A 16,916-nucleotide genomic window follows, 5' to 3' on the forward strand; every position below is an offset into this window, starting at 1 on the left:
CAAGATTTTCACAAGTATATTGGCCACCTGCTTGGCCCCTTACACACAACTCCTGGTGGATCCTCATCAAGCAGGATTCATACAGGTACGTAACGTAGTGGCAACACTAAATGATTGTGCCACCTTCTCGATTAGGCCCACCGGTCCCGTACCCCCACCATACTACTGTAAGTGGACACCAAGAAGGCATTCGACCGAGTGCACTAGCCTTATCTCCAATTGGTCCTTGCTAAAGTGGGCTTGGGCCCAAGGGTTTGCCCATGTATATGGTCTAGTTAGAGACGCCCCGGGCAGCGGTCCGGGTCAATGGCTTAATGTCTCAGTCATTTGCTCTCACTAGGGGTACTAGCCAGGGTTGTCCCCTGTCCCCCCGCTCTTCACCTTATTTATGGAGCCCTATGCTTAACAGGTACACTTAAAGATATTGGGGGCCTGCAACTGGGGGTCAGGGAGAACAGTTTGGCTCTTTATGCTGATGTGATGCGCATACCGATGAAGCTGCTTTCTTCTTTACCCTCAATGATGAGGGAAATGGAGACATTCCAGAAAGCCTCTGGTTTTAAAATCAACTTCTCGAAGTCCAGCATTGTCAACCTCACCTTGACATGGGCCGACCAAGCAAACTTGGTGCGTCTTTTCCCCTTCACCTGGGCAGCCCAGAGAGTGACCTCTCTGGGCTTTCAGATACTTCTGGTGTAGGCCGAACAGCAGTTTGTAACTACGCACATCTACTGTCCACCACCAGGTCTGATCTCTCCCCTTGGAAGAGATACACACTCTCGTGGTTAGGTTGGCTAGCAGAGGTCAAAATTACACTATTACCAACGCTGCTGTATGTCATGCAAATGTTACCACTACAGTCTCTCCCCGCTCTTGGTAGGTTGCGGCACCTCAGAGGATTTTATCTGGGGCAGGAAAAAGGCGCGTGTTGCAAAGAAACAAGCCTATGTGGATTCAGCTGAGCGTGGCCTGGGCATTCCCCACTTAATGAGATTATCAGGCTGCCCAACTCTGGTACATGGTGGAGTGAGCTAGGCATTCCACGGAGAAACACTAGTGCTTTATAGACCCAACGGCGGCTGGTATCCATATCTGGAAACTACCATGGCTTCCTAAACCTCACGAACCCCCCCCCGTGTATACAACGCACTAGTGTTGCACACCAAAATAGGAGTCTGGGACGCAGTCCAAACCCGGCATAAACTCCTCACGCATATCACCCATGACTGCCTTTATGGGCAACCCTGACTTCCCGCCAGCAGCGCAGGAGTCCTCCTTTGCGTCCTGGCAGACAGCAAGAGGCTGGGTGATATATTTGAGATTGTGGGCATTATGGACTTTGCCCAACCCCAGACACATTATGGCCCTTAGGCATCGGCTCCTGGAACCCCACATTCACCTGCACGCGAGCAGTCAGCTAACCTCATTTGAAAAGTGGTTTATCACACGATCGACCAACAAATGCATACTCTGACATCTATACATTCCTCATTGCCACCCTGGAACCCAGCAAATCCCCAGTGCAAAGAGGCTGGGAACTGGAGTGTGAATATACCTTCACAGTCAAGGAATGGGGCAATACCTCTGCCTGTAGCGTGGCAGTGCAGAAACTATGATTAAACCTCTGCACTACTGGTATTACACGCTGGTTAAAGTGGTCAAATAGAAACAGAATAGTGATGCGAATTGTTGTTGACACTGTGGACAATTAGGCACACTTGCTCTGGCACTGCCACAAGATACAGGCATTCCGGGCAGAGGTGCTGACAGATTGATAAGATATGGGACACAGACCTTCCCAGATTCCCCAGCTACATACTCTTAGGGCTCCCTAATACACTTACTTACCCTTTGAAGTCACCGAAGGGACAAGCCATCACCCTAGCGCTAGGGGCGGAAAACAGGTCCTGCTGGCACACTGGGGCTCGAATTTGGTGCTGTCACGCTTAGACCTACTTCACAAATTGTGGGATCTCCTGGGAATGGATAAGTTAACAGCCGTGGTGTCTCCCATCCTTTGAAAAAACTTGGGGGAGCTGTGAACGCTTCTTGTCAGATGAATTCCGTGAGTTAACGTGCCCAGCTTAGCTACAAATGCTCGCCCTCATCCAGAAAGTTCTTACTACCACATGAACGACATCCACCTGGTCCTCTTGATCTACTGGCCTAGTATGACTGAATTTTCTCATACATCGAGCTGCTGAGGACTCCTTTTGCCCCTTCCTTTCTTTCCCTCTCCTCACTCCTTACTGTCCCATCCCTCCCCCACACCCCCATCATCATCCCCATTCAACCCCCCCCCCCCAACCGTTCACATGCCACCTCCCTTCTTTCCAGTTTCTTCCCGGTTATGTATCTTGTTCCTTTAACCCTTTGGTTGTAGGTGGAAGTAAGTTGTAATGAATCTTGTGTATAAATGACAAAACAGATTTAAACCGTAAAATTGTTATTGGTATTTTCTTGATGTGGCTGGTGCTGGAGTCTGGAAGATCTAGGTGTTACCCTTCCCCCTAAACACTAAAATTACCCTTATGAGCCCATTACCGCTACCCACCCCTAAATATGAAATATATATTAGAAAACAAAGTTTAAAGTGATGTTATAGTTCGGTATAGTGATAATATCTTACTTTGCATTCAAATGAAAACTTAAAAATTCACTGAAAATCCGTTAAAGGGACCTTGCAATTAGGTGAAAAGGTCTGTTAAATCACAATTTTAAAACCACTGAATTTGACCAGTAATTCTTATGTCAAGTAACTATAACGCCTGCCCTAAGGCAACTGAAACTCATGCCCCTGCCTTGCACAGCGTGGTCATCAATTATGTAATTTCAGATGTTGCAGTAAAGTTATCAATGATGTTGCAGTAACGTTATCAATGATGTCACAGAACATGTTGTATCTGAGGTATTCAGCAGTGCATAGCAAAGGCACGAGTAATAAATACTTAGGGCATGAGTTATAGCTATTTTAGAGTGTGAGTTACAGCATCATTTTTCACTTCTCCGGGCCGGGCAGGAAAAAGGTTGCATTCCCTGTGGACAGGCAACTACAGTGCCCTAGGGGATGGGTTCTCTGGGACACTGCAACGATATTGGGCCCTGCTATGGGGTCCTTGGGAATGGATGAATGACTCGGGGTGGGGTGGAAGATGCTGGGGCGGGGTGGCTGCATGTCCTCCTGCCCTTATTGAAAGTATTAGCCCAGGGGGATGGGGTCCCCGGGGCTTTCCAAAGCTCAGGGAGGGGGTTGATTGCCCCCTCCAACAGAAATATGTATGAGCGGCCACTCAGCCCTACCTACGTGCCCTGGCCCACCCTGGGTGGGTTTAATAAAAGAAAAGCGGGAGATCAGCTGTGGCTCCTTTATTAGAGCGTTGTGGCATTGGCCTCCTATATATTGCCCCTCAGCCCCTGAATTTTATGTAAATAAATCTGCAACTTGATATTTTTTTCCAAGTGCAGTTTCTTTTTGTATTGGCCACAAGTCGGTGGGTTAGTTCCCGCTTCATGAGGACTGGAGGGGGTGTGAAAATACACAGCAGGCTCACCTCCTGGTAGTCGACAGGCACTCACAGTTCAAAGTGCATGTCAGGTTGGCCATCTGCCTTTCTGTGACCAGCCCAACATGCGTACCCGAAGTCTTTCACCATCTGTGCATAGTGAGTGTGGCAAGTTCCCAGTCGCAGCTCCCTGCACTCAGGAGTGCTTTGTTAACCTATCCAAACCAATGCTGGTGCTCCTCTCAGCAATGGAGCAGCACTTGGATTGGCCAGGGTTTGCAGCACTAACGCAACAGGAGTCCGTGGAGCGAGTCATGGCGGTTCCAGACAAATTCCATCCTGACCAAAGGTAGCATATGAGGGGGAACCTCGTGCCAGTTTACGAATACGAGGAGATTTCCCTTCCCAGTCCAGAAATTGAGGATTATGGTTAAGTGTTAGAAATGATGCAACTGTTCATGCTTTTGCTGGAAAATTAGCTCAGTCTGTTCATGCAGTTTGATTGTCTCTGACGGAGGCAACAGGGAACGATTTTTTTTAAATCGATCACTAGGCGGCTTGTAAGGTAGGTCATTTTCTGCCTTGTTCACGGTTTTAGAAGTGTTATTGGCAGTATCTATATGGAACCCGCAGCATACAATGATTGGCACCTTTGATTACCTAATTTACCCACACATTCACAATGCAGAAAACAAACGCTCTTTGTGTGATAAAGTTAGAACGTATTTGTCTCTGTGTTGGCTTAACACGTGTAATGTGGTAAAAACATATGGGCCCACATATATGCCTCGATGCTTGTTGGAGAAATCTGTACTAACGTGACATGGAACTGTTTCAGACGTGCTCGGATGTCATTGAAGGAATTTGGGAAAAAACTGCGAGCATGGGAGGCACTCGGCAGGTTTGCACAGGAGGATTGGGCCAAATCCAGTCTTCCAAAGGGAAACTATAATTGGTGTCCTCGTGCCACCAGGGTAGAAACTACAACTGCTTTAAGTGCATGTTGAATTTTGGTATTCCCAATGCTCCTCCCCCACCCAATGGCCGCATTAGGGGTTCGAGCATTTATAAGACATGGCGCAGTGGGCTAACGGACAAAGGGGCCGAGAGTAAGCTAGTAAACGGGCAGCTGAGCAGGTTAAATCAAACAGCTGAGTGCAAGGTATTTAATAATAGTAAAACAAATCACTATCAGAGTTAGAGTTTAAGGTCGCATATAGGTTAGGGTGGATTCTCGGTCTGGGCAAAACATTCTGTAATAATGAGGAGCATGGGGTTGGCTGCTCCACTAATGGCAAGTAATGCATGAATAGTTCAGTGGAAGGTTTCTTCTATTTCCTGACTTCATCTATTGGCATTTTCAACACAAAAGTGAACTAGGCGAGGGCAGTTAAATATTCCTCAACAAATGATACACATTAATTTCCATTCCGAACTTCTATTGTTGTGAACGGTTTTAAAAGTTATTCTGTGACAGAACTATGAATCGTGAAATGTGTACAGCCAGAGTCTCTTTTCTGCTTGTCTCATCCATGATCCGGTGGGGCAAGTCCCCAAGGTAAAGGTGGTGTGTGCAGACAAATGGCCCGGCGACACCTTGGTGGGTGAGAACAGGCAGAGACAAATCTGATGACAGCACCTAGTGCAGTGGGGGCACGAAGTATCTCACCTGGAAGACATATATGCTTAGCCAAAATAGCCAATTTCAGTACCGGTGCTTGGTGGGAAAATACAGTACCATAATTTACGTTTTTTGTGGCTGGGTCAGGCATGCTAGGTGGTTGGAGTTCAATTCCACACGTTCCCACTATTTGAGAGCGAGCTAAGTGAGCTCTACGGGAGCCCATGTAATATGCAGACTACAAATCAAAGTCAAGCAGGAGCGCGTCCCATGTTATTTGTGCTGCAGAAGGTTGGTAAATGGCTCGCCGTTAAAGACAGCACGAATCAATTCACAGTTCCTTAGAATCATCAAAGTAGGTGGGTACTCCAGGGGATAACACACCTGAGATGGAGCGAGATGCCCACTACCATGGTGTAAAAATAAGAGGTAATTTAAGTCATAATTGGCTGAGGTGGTTTGTGAATCTTAGAACTTTCTGTGCTGTGCACATGTCATTGACATCTTCAGGCCCTGCAACTCACATTGGTCAGTTTGATGACATTGTGCATGAGAACATATTTTGTGGGGATGTCTTATGTTTATTGAGTGAGATCTCTAAAGCTTTTCTGATGCCAGTTTTAAAAAAACAACACCTTTAGTGCTTAGTGTGTCTCATGCAGTCGTGGCTCGCAGGAGCAGGAAAAAAATTAAATTAAAAGAAATTAAAAACGTACCCGCTCTATGCTGCGCCGCACTTCTCCTCAGTCTCGTTAGGCTTCAGGCAGCCACAGGCTCCCAACCTGCCCTGCGGCCAATACCGACGCTGCTTAGAGCAGCATCATGATTGGCTGGGAGCACCCTGGCTTGCGCTCCCAGGCAGACTGGGAGCCTGTGCAGGCTTTGTCCACCCCAGCAACCATGTTGCTGGGCTGGATTGAGCCTACAGCGCATGTGTGTTTAGCCAGCCGAGACAGCCAGGGGCAAACACACGTGCTCTAAGGGGAGTGCACAGTACACTCCCCCCGTTGCTCGTCACCCCTATGGCCTCGTCCCTTCCACACAAAGGGATAATAAACATAGTTTAGTATCCCTTCTTGGTGAAAGGTTTGCAGCTTCTGCTGCTGGCGGGGAAGACACTCCTCCGCCCTAATGGAGGAACCGCCACTGGCCACATGAGGAGTAAAAGCCAGGCAGACCCTGCACACTGCAGTCTCATGTCACAGGTTAACTTCAGCTCAGAGCGGGCCTCCGAGACAAATGCCAAGGATAAGAATGTTTCTGTTTTCTTTGCATACCTTAGCTACTACTGTACTGCCCCAAGTGTTCATTCTGTGTTTGCCCCTGCCGAAAAGTGTTGGTAAATGCTTTACGTTTGTCCCTCCTTGGGGCGGTTTCGTTACCACCTTGGCCATCGACCCTGTTACATGGATAACTGCACTTTTGCCTATTACTGACTGCGAGCAAACTTTTTCCTTGTGTCTCCCCTTCACGCTCAAGGTGGCTGTAGCGCTTTGAATCGTCTCGCTTAATATCAACTGTTTTACTTTTAATTTTCAGTTTGTGTGGCAAGAAAAGTCCAGTTAGGAATTTACAAAGCTAATAGTTCTAACTCCAGGAAACGAGAGACCCATTGCATTGCAAATGCTTGTTAGTAATTTCCTTTTAGCTGTGTGCAAGACTACAACAATTTTGGTTCTTTGTAGCCAGCAGCTACAATCATTCTCTGAGGCCTTTTCATGGGGTCATAGGGCATGAGTAGTTACTGAGGAGTATCCCAATGGTGTCTCAGAACAGCCAATATTTTCATTCTAACTGGGTAATCAAGTCAAATATATTCTTATGGTGCCATAAGCCCTCCAGTATCCAGTACATCTGGTGGAGAAACTAACTGCCAAAAGGTCCCTGACCAGGGTATATTTTAAAATATTTTCATATAGTCCGAATTCCAATCAAAAATTCCCATGGATCACACTAGGATTGCTGAGGGATTTGGGTTCAAACTTAAAAGGTCAGCTACTCCTCATCTTGAGATCTTAACAGTTTGCCAGGGACACATACCTTTAACATAAATTTCAACAAGCATTTGTAAAACAATAAGTCTTGCATTTTCTTGAGTTGAAGCTATTGGCACTGTAATTCATAACTGGACCTATCTTGCCACATGTATTTGTCAACCCTGCCTCAATTTAATCTTTTCCTGCCATATAATTCCAGTGGCCAAGTATTTAACTAAAGCACTTCCATTTACCTTCTTCCTCTATCTTATAACATATACAATTATCAAATAAACCTTTACCAGAAAAAGAATGCGATCGCAAAATAAAGAGGAAAAGTTATTTATAGAAGTGTCAAAAGAAAGAAAAATGAACATTAGAGAGAAAAAGAGAGATGGTGAGATAAACAAGAAGGCGAAATAACCTGGGCATGTATGTACTGACACATTTCCAATAGACATAGAATGGGAAAACCACTTTTCACTTCGGGTCCTGAAAAGTAACTTGTGGCTTCCACATACTGATGGGAAAAAGAGCGATTTATAGTAAAACGTGAATTGACAGAGATAAGAAAAAGAAAGAATGAAGGGAAGAGAAAAGAAAATAGTGAAAGTATGAATGCCTGATGAAGAAAAAAAAAAAAAAGAGCGGAACGAAATAAGGAAAGAAATAACCAAGTTTGAGGGAGAGGAGTAGAAATAAACAATTGAAAAAAAGAGCAAAAACTGTTAACGAGTGGATTTTAATAGCTGGAAAGAGAAAATTGGGGGGTGGGGAGAGGAAAAAAAAAAGACAGAGTAAAGGAAAGAACAGAGTGAGATAGGGGAAACAGACCCTTCCAAATAAAGATGGCAGCTAAGAATAGATTTAATTGGCTCCTCCACGTCCTCAAACAGAACTCAGAGTGTGGAACAGCAGGGGACACTGCAGAACAGTAGGAGGTGCATTAGCAGAGTTGTATGTTAACCCCAATACAGCATTATTAGGGCGCTTCAGATCATGATTGGGGATATAGACAGAGCTGTGTCGCGGCCCATTGCTGGAATAACAGAAAAGCAGCCGGTGAGGAATGAAAAACGGAGTGCCATGCAATTCCTGGTATTTGAATAATGGAGAGCTGCAGGATAGGGTAGAGGTGTACCAACAGAGTTGTATGTGGGCTGCAGTACTGGATAAGTAACAGGCACACAAGGTCAGAAGTGAGGTAGGTTAATGGAGCAATGTGTGGAACCTAGTACTGGCGTACCAATGTCGCCGAGTGTTAGCCTGGAGGTTCCTTGATGAAGCTGCGAGTGGGTCCCAGCATGGGAGTGGCTTTGCCTCAACCACAGAAGCGAGGGGGGTGTGAGCCTTAGTACTGAGAAGAAACGTGCACTGAATGGTAGAACTGATGGATTCTGGCAGAGCTGTGGTGGTTCCCATCAACAGTGGCACTGGATGTTAGCCTTGAGGTGCATTGGCTGAGCTGTGTTTTGCTCTTTTGTGTCCAGTGTTGGCTTGGCAGTGGGACTGAATAGTAGAATTGAGCTGCTGTAACGGAACTGTATGCTAGTGGGATCCCAGTACAAGAAAGAAAGTGATGTTGTCGCAGTAGAACATTGGTGCACTGATGGAGCTGTGCCAGAAGTCCCAGTACTGGAACAGCAGTGTGTACTGACTAAGAAGTGAGGTGATTTGGCAGACAACGTGTGTGGGGTTCTGGCACGGGCAACGCTGAGGGGCTTGGAGTGTGTGAACTGAGGGGCCCGAGGCCCCAGTGCTGAAGCAGCAGAGTGTACTGACTTCAAGTACTGAGGTGCTCTGGCAGACAGCGTGTGTGGGGTTCTGGCACTGGCACAGCTGAGGGCTTGTAGTGTGTGAACTGAGGTGCACTGATGGAGCTGCGAGTGGGATCCCAGTATGAAGCAGAAATGGGCACTGTCTCTGAGGATTGAGGGGCCCTGGTAGAGCTGAGTGCCTAGGCTATAAGCAATTACAAGTGATTCTCTGCCGTGGGGACCACAGGCCAATGCACACCTGGCAAAGAAAATCCAAGCCAAGGAAGGGCAGGAGCCAGGCAGCTGAGAGAGGGTGCAGAGAGCCTACAAAGACTAGATGTGACCAAGAAAACAGCCTGATTTATAGCGTTGTTTACAGCTAAGCTCAGAGCAAGAATGCTCAGCAAAAGAAAAGGAAAGCTTCACTGGACAGGAGCAGGAAACAAAGTTAAAGAAAAAAAAAAAAAGTCCCCTACAGACCGGTTAAACAAGACAAAGTTTTATTATACAGTAGTTGGTCCCTGCTACCACACAGAAGGTGGGTCAAAGAGGCATGACTGACCACTAGCAAACAGGGATTTTTAAAACGACACAAACTATCAAATGAAATAGCTGGAAGCCCACAGAAGAAGTAAACTTAAAAAGTATACAAGAGGTTGTACGCTTACGCTCAACCTAGAAAAGCAGATCTATTTGGCTAATGAATTTATTGTGTACTGTAGTGTAAAATCTTGTGCTGTTTCCAATGGTAAGCAGTTACAGTCTAAGCATAGTTGTCTGGAAAGCTCCTGGCATGTTAATTAAACAACCATCATGGCAAACAAATTTTGTAAACATCTAAATATGTTTTACAATGCACTAGTCAAAACTTATTGTCTTCTGATAACACTATCCCAGCCTGGCAATTAGGTTGGCTTAATCAACACACATCTTTTCTCTTTGGAGGAACAAGTTAATATGCTACCAAATACATCTCCCAAGGTCCAAACGTTCTTAGCGAGGTCCACATCAGAAGACGCCCACCTTCTAGGTCATAGGGAGTTGGCTGGCTTGCAGACAGCAGTCAAAGTCCACCAGGAGCAGTTCTGTTTCTGGTATTGGGGTCAAGATATTCCACCTGCATTCATATCTGGATAAGGATGATAGAGCTTGTGTGCATACAAAACAAAATGTGCATTATAAGTATTGCAGAACGATCAATCTACATCTGAATTCACATGTGTATACTGAAAGGGAAGTACCGCAGTTGAAACAGACATCCACTTGTAAAAAGTGTTTTTTCCGGGTTTATGCTAAGTGGCCTCAGGTCTCAACACCATCTTGTCACAAAATGGACGTCACATCATTATATTTATTTTCAGTTCGTATTTCTGCTGCATGTAGTAAAGCAAGATGTGGATTAATTTATTTTTGAAAGACACTGTTGTCGAAGAGTGCCTCTAGCTTTGTTACTGTTTCTCTAGGACCTTCCAGCTTGAACGTGGAATTGCATTCATCCACAATGGTTCACTATTGTTTATGTAAATAATTTGTTCAAACTTTGTTGACACCTCACGCTTACAAAATATCAGAAGGGCCAAATCAATATTGATGTAGGAGAATATTGATGTATGAGAATCTGCAGCACTACATGCCACAAACAGATGTACACTGGGTAAGTGACATTTTCTGTTCAATGGCATGTGTAGCTGCAGATACATATGCTATGCATAGACTACAAAGCAGTTAGTCCTCCCAAACATATGCGGTGGCTAGCCTGTAGGAGTTGACATTGTTTGAAATAGTGTTCTTAATACAGCCTGGCCTACAGTAGCCTGTTGCTGTGAGAAAACATCAACACAATAGTTGTTTTTAAATGTATGAGGAGTTGACCATGTGGCAGCTTTACATATATCAGCCAGTGGTATGTTTCTTAAAAATGCCATTGATCCACCATTCTTTCATGTACAACGTGCTCTAGGAGTGATTAAAAGTTTTCTCTTTGCTTTGATGTAGCAGGTTTGGATGCATCTAAATCCATCTTGCTAAGCCTTGTTTAGATATAGGATTACCTTTATGTGGATGTTGAAAAGCAACAAAAAGTTGTTTTGTTCTTCTAAAATCTTTAGTTCTGTCAATGTAGTACATAAGAGCTCTATTGAGATCTAAGGTACGGAGAGCTCTTTCTGCAACAGAGTCTGGCTATGGAAAGAAGACTGGCAATTTCACTGTTTGGTTGATGTGAAAAGGAGATACTACTTTTGGTAGAAATTTTGGATTTGTCCCAAGTACAACTTTATGTTTGTGTACTTGGAAGAAAGGTTCTTCAAGAGTGAAAGCCTGTATTTCACTAACTCTTCGTAAAGAAGTAATAGCTACAAGGAAGGCAACTTTCCATGTTAAAAATTGAATTTGACAAGAGTACATGGGTTCAAACGGTCGTAAGTCTGGTAAGTACGATATATAAATTCCAGGAAGGAACAGGTGGTGTTCTAGGTGGAATAATGAGTTGTAATCCTTCCATGAAAGCTATAATAACAGGAACTCTGAATACAGAAGTGTGTTTAATAGTTTGTAAATAAGCAGATACTGCAGTAAGGTGGATTTTGATGGATGAAAAAGCTACATTTGATTTCTGCAAATGAAGTAAATAGCAAAGAATATCTTGTATAGATGCTGTAAGTGGTTCAGTGTTATTAGATTGACAGTAGTAGACAAATCTTTCCCACTTGTTTGCGTAACATTGTCTAGTAGTAGGTTTACATGCTTGTTTAATTACTTCCATACATTCTGATGGAAGCTTTAGGTAACCAAATTCTAAGACTTCAGGAGCCAAATCGACAGATTGAGAGCATTGGGGTTTGGGTGCCTTATTTGACCTTTGTTCTGTGTTAACAAAGTCTGGTCTGTATGGGAGTTTTGAATGAGGTACTACAGAACGATCTAGGGGTGTTGTGTACCAATGCTGACGTGCCCACATTGGGGCTATGAGTATCATGGTGAGTGATGTTTCCCGTAGTTTGCTGACCAGAAAGGGAAGGAGTGGGAGAGGGGGGAAGCGTAAGCAAATATCCCTGACCAATTGATCCATAGAGCATTGCCCTTGGATAGGGGATGTGGGTGTCTGGATGCAAAGTTTTGGCGTTTCGCGTTTTCGCTTGTTGCGAATAGGTCTATTTCTGGTGTCCCCCACTTTTGAAATTACTTTTGAAGTACTTGAGGGTGAATCTCCCATACGAGAGTTTGTTGGTGATTCCTGCTTAGGAGATCTGCCAGTCTACACCTGGAATGTATTGTGCTACCAGATAAATGTGAATTTGAATTGCCCATTTACAAATTGTTTGGGCTAGTAGGAATAGTTGAGATGAATGTGTCCCACCCTGTTTGTTGAGGTAATTCATGGTTGTCATGTTGTCTTTCTTTATTAAAACAGTCTTCCGTTTGAGAAGACGTTGAAATGCTTTTAGGGCAAGAAATACAGCTAATAATTCTAGATGGTTTATGTGAAACTGTTTCTGTTTGGCATCCCATTCCCCTTGAATGGTATGATTGTGGAGATGAGATCCCCAACCTACCATGGATGTGTCTATTGTGATTATGGTCTGAGGCACAGGGTCTTGAAATGACCGCCCCTTCATTAGATTGCTGAGATTCCACCATTGAAGGGACATATGTGTTTGCCGGTCAACCAGCACTAGAGCTTGAAGTTGACCTTGTGACTAAGACCATTGTTGTGAGAGGCACTGTTGTAAGGGCCTCCCGTTTAGTCTTGCATGTGGATCTTTAGCTATGCAAGATGCCATCATCCCTAGAATTTTCGTGATGAATCTTACAGTAGATTGTTGATTTGGCTGTATTTGTGGTATGAGATTTTGGAAAGCCTGTATCCTTTGTGTATTTGGATATACTAGGGCTTTCGGAGTATTTAGAATAGAACCTAGGTAAGGTTGTTCTTGTGCTGGTTGAAGGTGTGATTTTAGGTAATTGAGAGTGAACCCTAGTGTATGTAAGGTTTGTATCACAAATTGAGGGTGTTCTTGGCATTGTGTAAAATTGCTTGATTTTATTAGCCAATCGTCTAGATATGGAAAGACGTGAATGTGTTGTCTTCTTAAGTAAGCTGCTACTAGTAATAGACACTTTGTGAACACCCTTGGAGCTGTTGTTATGCCGAACGGCAAAACTCTGAATTGGTAATGCTTTCCTGCTATGACAAACCCGAGTATTTTCTGTGAGCTGGATGGATGGGTATGTGGAAATTCTCATCTTTGAGATCTAAAGCAGTCATGTAATCTTGTTCTTGCAGTAGTAAAATAACATCCTGCAGAGTTACCATGTGAAAATGTTCTGCCAGGATGTATAGATTGAGAGGCCCGAGGTCCAAGATGGGCCTGAGGGTGCCATCTTTTTTGGGAATAAGGAAGTATAGTGATTATATACTCCTGTTCCTTGTTGAAAATGTGGAACCAATTCTATTGATTGTTTCAATAGTGGAGATTGTACCTCTTCTTGCAGCAGAACGTTGTGTTCTGGGGACACTTTGTGGTGACATGGTGGTATGTTTGGAGGGGGGGAGATTCATTCTAGGCAATAATCATTGCGGATAAATGATAACACCCAATTGTCTGTGGTGATATTTTGCCAATAAGAGTGGAATTGCTGTAGTCTTCCCTCCGCAGGAGATGTGTGGAGTGGAGGGATGAGAATAAATAAGTCACTGCTTAGATGGTGTAGTGGTTTGTTTTGAGGCTTGGAACTTGCCTCTGTTCCTGAAATATTGTCCTCTGTAGGACCCTCTGAGTCTTCCTCTTCGATATTGAGTTTGTTGTTCCTGCTTTGTCTGGGAGGTAGATGAGTCAGAGGATTGTGGCTTAAATCCTCCTCTAAACTGCGGTCTGCAAAAGGAGCCTCTACATGGTGTGGTATGTAATGCCCATTAATTGCCTTAGCAGTGTCCGAGTCTTTTCTCAGTTTCTCTATAGTGGTGTCTACTTCAGGGCCAAATAGATGTTTCTTTTCAAAAGGCATGTTAAGTACGGCCTGTTGTATTTCTGGTTTAAAACCAGAGAAGCGCAGCCATGCATGCCTTCTAATTGTAATGGCAGTGTTGACGTTTCTTGCAGCTGGATCAGCAGCATCGGGGGCAGACCTTATTTGGTTATTACATAGCCTGTCCCTTTTCTACCACCTGTTGCACCCTTTTCTGATGCTCTTTCGGGAGGTGCTGTATAATATCTTGCATCTCATCCCAATGGGCTCTATCATATATAGCCAGCAGTGCCTGAGAACAGGCAGTTCTCAATTGGTTAGCAGCTTGTGTGGCTACTCTTTTGCCAGCAGCATCACATTTTCTGTCATAGAGATCCCATGGGTCCACTGTATCTCCATGCGAGTATAATGAGCGAGTCGGAGAAGGCAGTGGTGGTGGACTGTTGAGAGGTGAACAAGAAAGTTGTGGAAAGTGAGGAAGAGAAGGAGGGAGAGGTGCTGGTTTCTCCTTTTGTTTCTGCACTTTTGCTGGTGGTTGAGCAGAATCTAACTCCTCTTGAAAGGCCAGCTTTCTTTTAGTCTTTAAAGGAGGTGCAGTGAAGATTCAACCAGTCTCCTTATGTATTTGGATTCTTGATTGTCTTTCATCCATAACTTCCAATATTGGCTCAATTTCAGTCTCTTCTTCGGAAGCTTAGTGAGATTCTTGCATGGGCTTTGAGATTTGCTTTAATTTTCTCGAAAGTCCTTGATCCTCTGTCTATGGGGATTTTTTCCGCTCCGAAGTTTGGATTTTTTTTTTCGGTCCCGAAAAAGAAGTCAGTGGTTTTGGCTCCGAACTTTCGAATCCGAAGAGTCAGGGCGTTTGCTGGAGTCCGAGGTGAAGACTTGCTCGACTCTGAAGTGGATGGAGGAGTGGCCTTTTTCGGCGGCGATCCGGAAGGTTGGTCTCCTACAATCTTTTTTCGGGTTAAATCATGGCCTTCCGGCAGTGGTGTACCCAAGACCTTCGGATGTTTTTTATATGAGGGCGTAGGGGCAGACGTACTCACATGCTGGCCAGCCGTGATGGGTCTATCATCTTGCGATTCTTGTTAGGAGTCGGTGTCTCGAATAGAGACTGCTGTCTGCGCCTGCTCTTCCTCCATAAAATCGAGATGTTCGGTGCTCTTGGACGCCATTTCTAATCTTCTGGCCCAGCGATCTCTTAAGGTCTTTTTCGATCGAAACGATCGACAGGCTTCACAGTCTTCCTCTCGATGGTCCTGGAGAAAGGCACAAATTACAAACCAGGTGTTGGTCTGTATATGGGTACTTTGCGTGGCACCGAGGGCAGAATTGAAATAGAGTCCGATCCATCAGGCTTGTCACGCGGTAGGCCCGAACAGGCCCGAGTCGGTCACACGTGCCCGAAGGCCGAAATTTAGATTCCCACCGTAATACCGGTTCGATGCTAGATGGGAAACGCGATTGAAACAATATGACGAATAACTAGGTTTTCTAAGGACTTCCGATTTGAAATCTCAGAGCGAGAGGAAACACATCCGAACCCGACAGTGGAAAGAAAACAATCTAAATATGGAGTCGATGCCCATGCGCACTGTAACCAAGAGGAGGACTCACTCGATCTCGTAACTCCAAAAAGACTTCTTCGAAGAAAGACAACTTGTAACACTCTGAGCCCAACACTAGAGGTCGGAAGAGATATGCATAGCATGTGTATCTGCAGCTACACATGCCATCGAATATATATATATACACACAGGGAGTGCAGAATTATTAGGCAAGTTGTATTTTTGAGGATTAATTTTATTATTGAACAACAACCATGTTCTCAATGAACCCAAAAAACTCATTAATATCAAAACTGAATATTTTTGGAAGTAGTTTTTAGTTTGTTTTTAGTTTTAGCTATGTTAGGGGGATATCTGTGTGTGCAGGTGACTATCACTGTGCATAATTATTAGGCAACTTAACAAAAAAAAATATATACCCATTTCAATTATTTTTCATTACCAGTGAAACCAATATAACATCTCAACATTCACAAATATACATTTCTGACATTCAAAAACAAAACAAAAACAAATCAGTGACCAATATAGCCACCTTTCTTTGCAAGGACACTCAAAAGCCTGCCATCCATGGATTCTGTCAGTGTTTTGATCTGTTCACCATCAACATTGCGTGCAGCAGCAACCACAGCCTCCCAGACACTGTTCAAAGAGGTGTACTGTTTTCCCTCCTTGTAAATCTCACATTTGATGATGGACCACAGGTTCTCAATGGGGTTCAGATCAGGTGAACAAGGAGGCCATGTCATTAGATTTCCTTCTTTTATACCCTTTCTTGCCAGCCACGCTGTGGAGTACTTGGACGCGTGTGATGGAGCATTGTCCTGCATGAGAATCATGTTTTTCTTGAAGGATGCAGACTTCTTCCTGTACCACTGCTTGAAGAAGGTTTCTTCCAGGAACTGGCAGTAGGACTGGGAGTTGAGCTTGACTCCATCCTCAACCCGAAAAGGCCCCACAAGCTCATCTTTGATGATACCAGCCCAAACCAGTACTCCACCTCCACCTTGCTGGCGTCTGAGTCGGACTGGAGCTCTCTGCCCTTTACCAATCCAGCCACGGGCCCATCCATCTGGCCCATCAAGACTCACTCTCATTTCATCAGTCCATAAAACCTTAGAAAAATCAGTCTTGAGATATTTCTTGGCCCAGTCTTGACGTTTCAGCTTGTGTGTCTTGTTCAGTGGTGGTCGTCTTTCAGCCTTTCTTACCTTGGCCATGTCTCGGAGTATTGCACACCTTGTGCTTTTGGGCACTCCAGTGATGTTGCAGCTCTGAAATATGGCCAAACTGGTGGCAAGTGGCATCGTGGCAGCTGCACGCTTGACTTTTCTCAGTTCATGGGCAGTTATTTTGCGCCTTGGTTTTTCCACACGCTTCTTGCAACCCTGTTGACTATTTTGAATGAAACGCTTGATTGTTCGATGATCACGCTTCAGAAGCTTTGCAATTTTAAGAGTGCTGCATCCCTCTGCAAGATATCTCACTATTTTTGACTTTTCTGAGCCTGTCAAGTC

General features: G+C 44.5%; 1 protein-coding gene across 1 annotated transcript in view; it reads right to left on the reverse strand.

The window, feature by feature from the left end:
* Window positions 1-16,916, reverse strand: part of IGF2R (insulin like growth factor 2 receptor) — a 1,086,527-nt gene that overhangs the window by 1,044,611 nt on the left and 25,000 nt on the right. The gene's annotated exons all lie outside the window — the stretch shown is intronic.

The sequence above is a fragment of the Pleurodeles waltl genome, chromosome 5 (assembly GCF_031143425.1).
Source record: "Pleurodeles waltl isolate 20211129_DDA chromosome 5, aPleWal1.hap1.20221129, whole genome shotgun sequence".
In the NCBI taxonomy this organism is placed as follows: Eukaryota; Metazoa; Chordata; class Amphibia; order Caudata; family Salamandridae; genus Pleurodeles; species Pleurodeles waltl.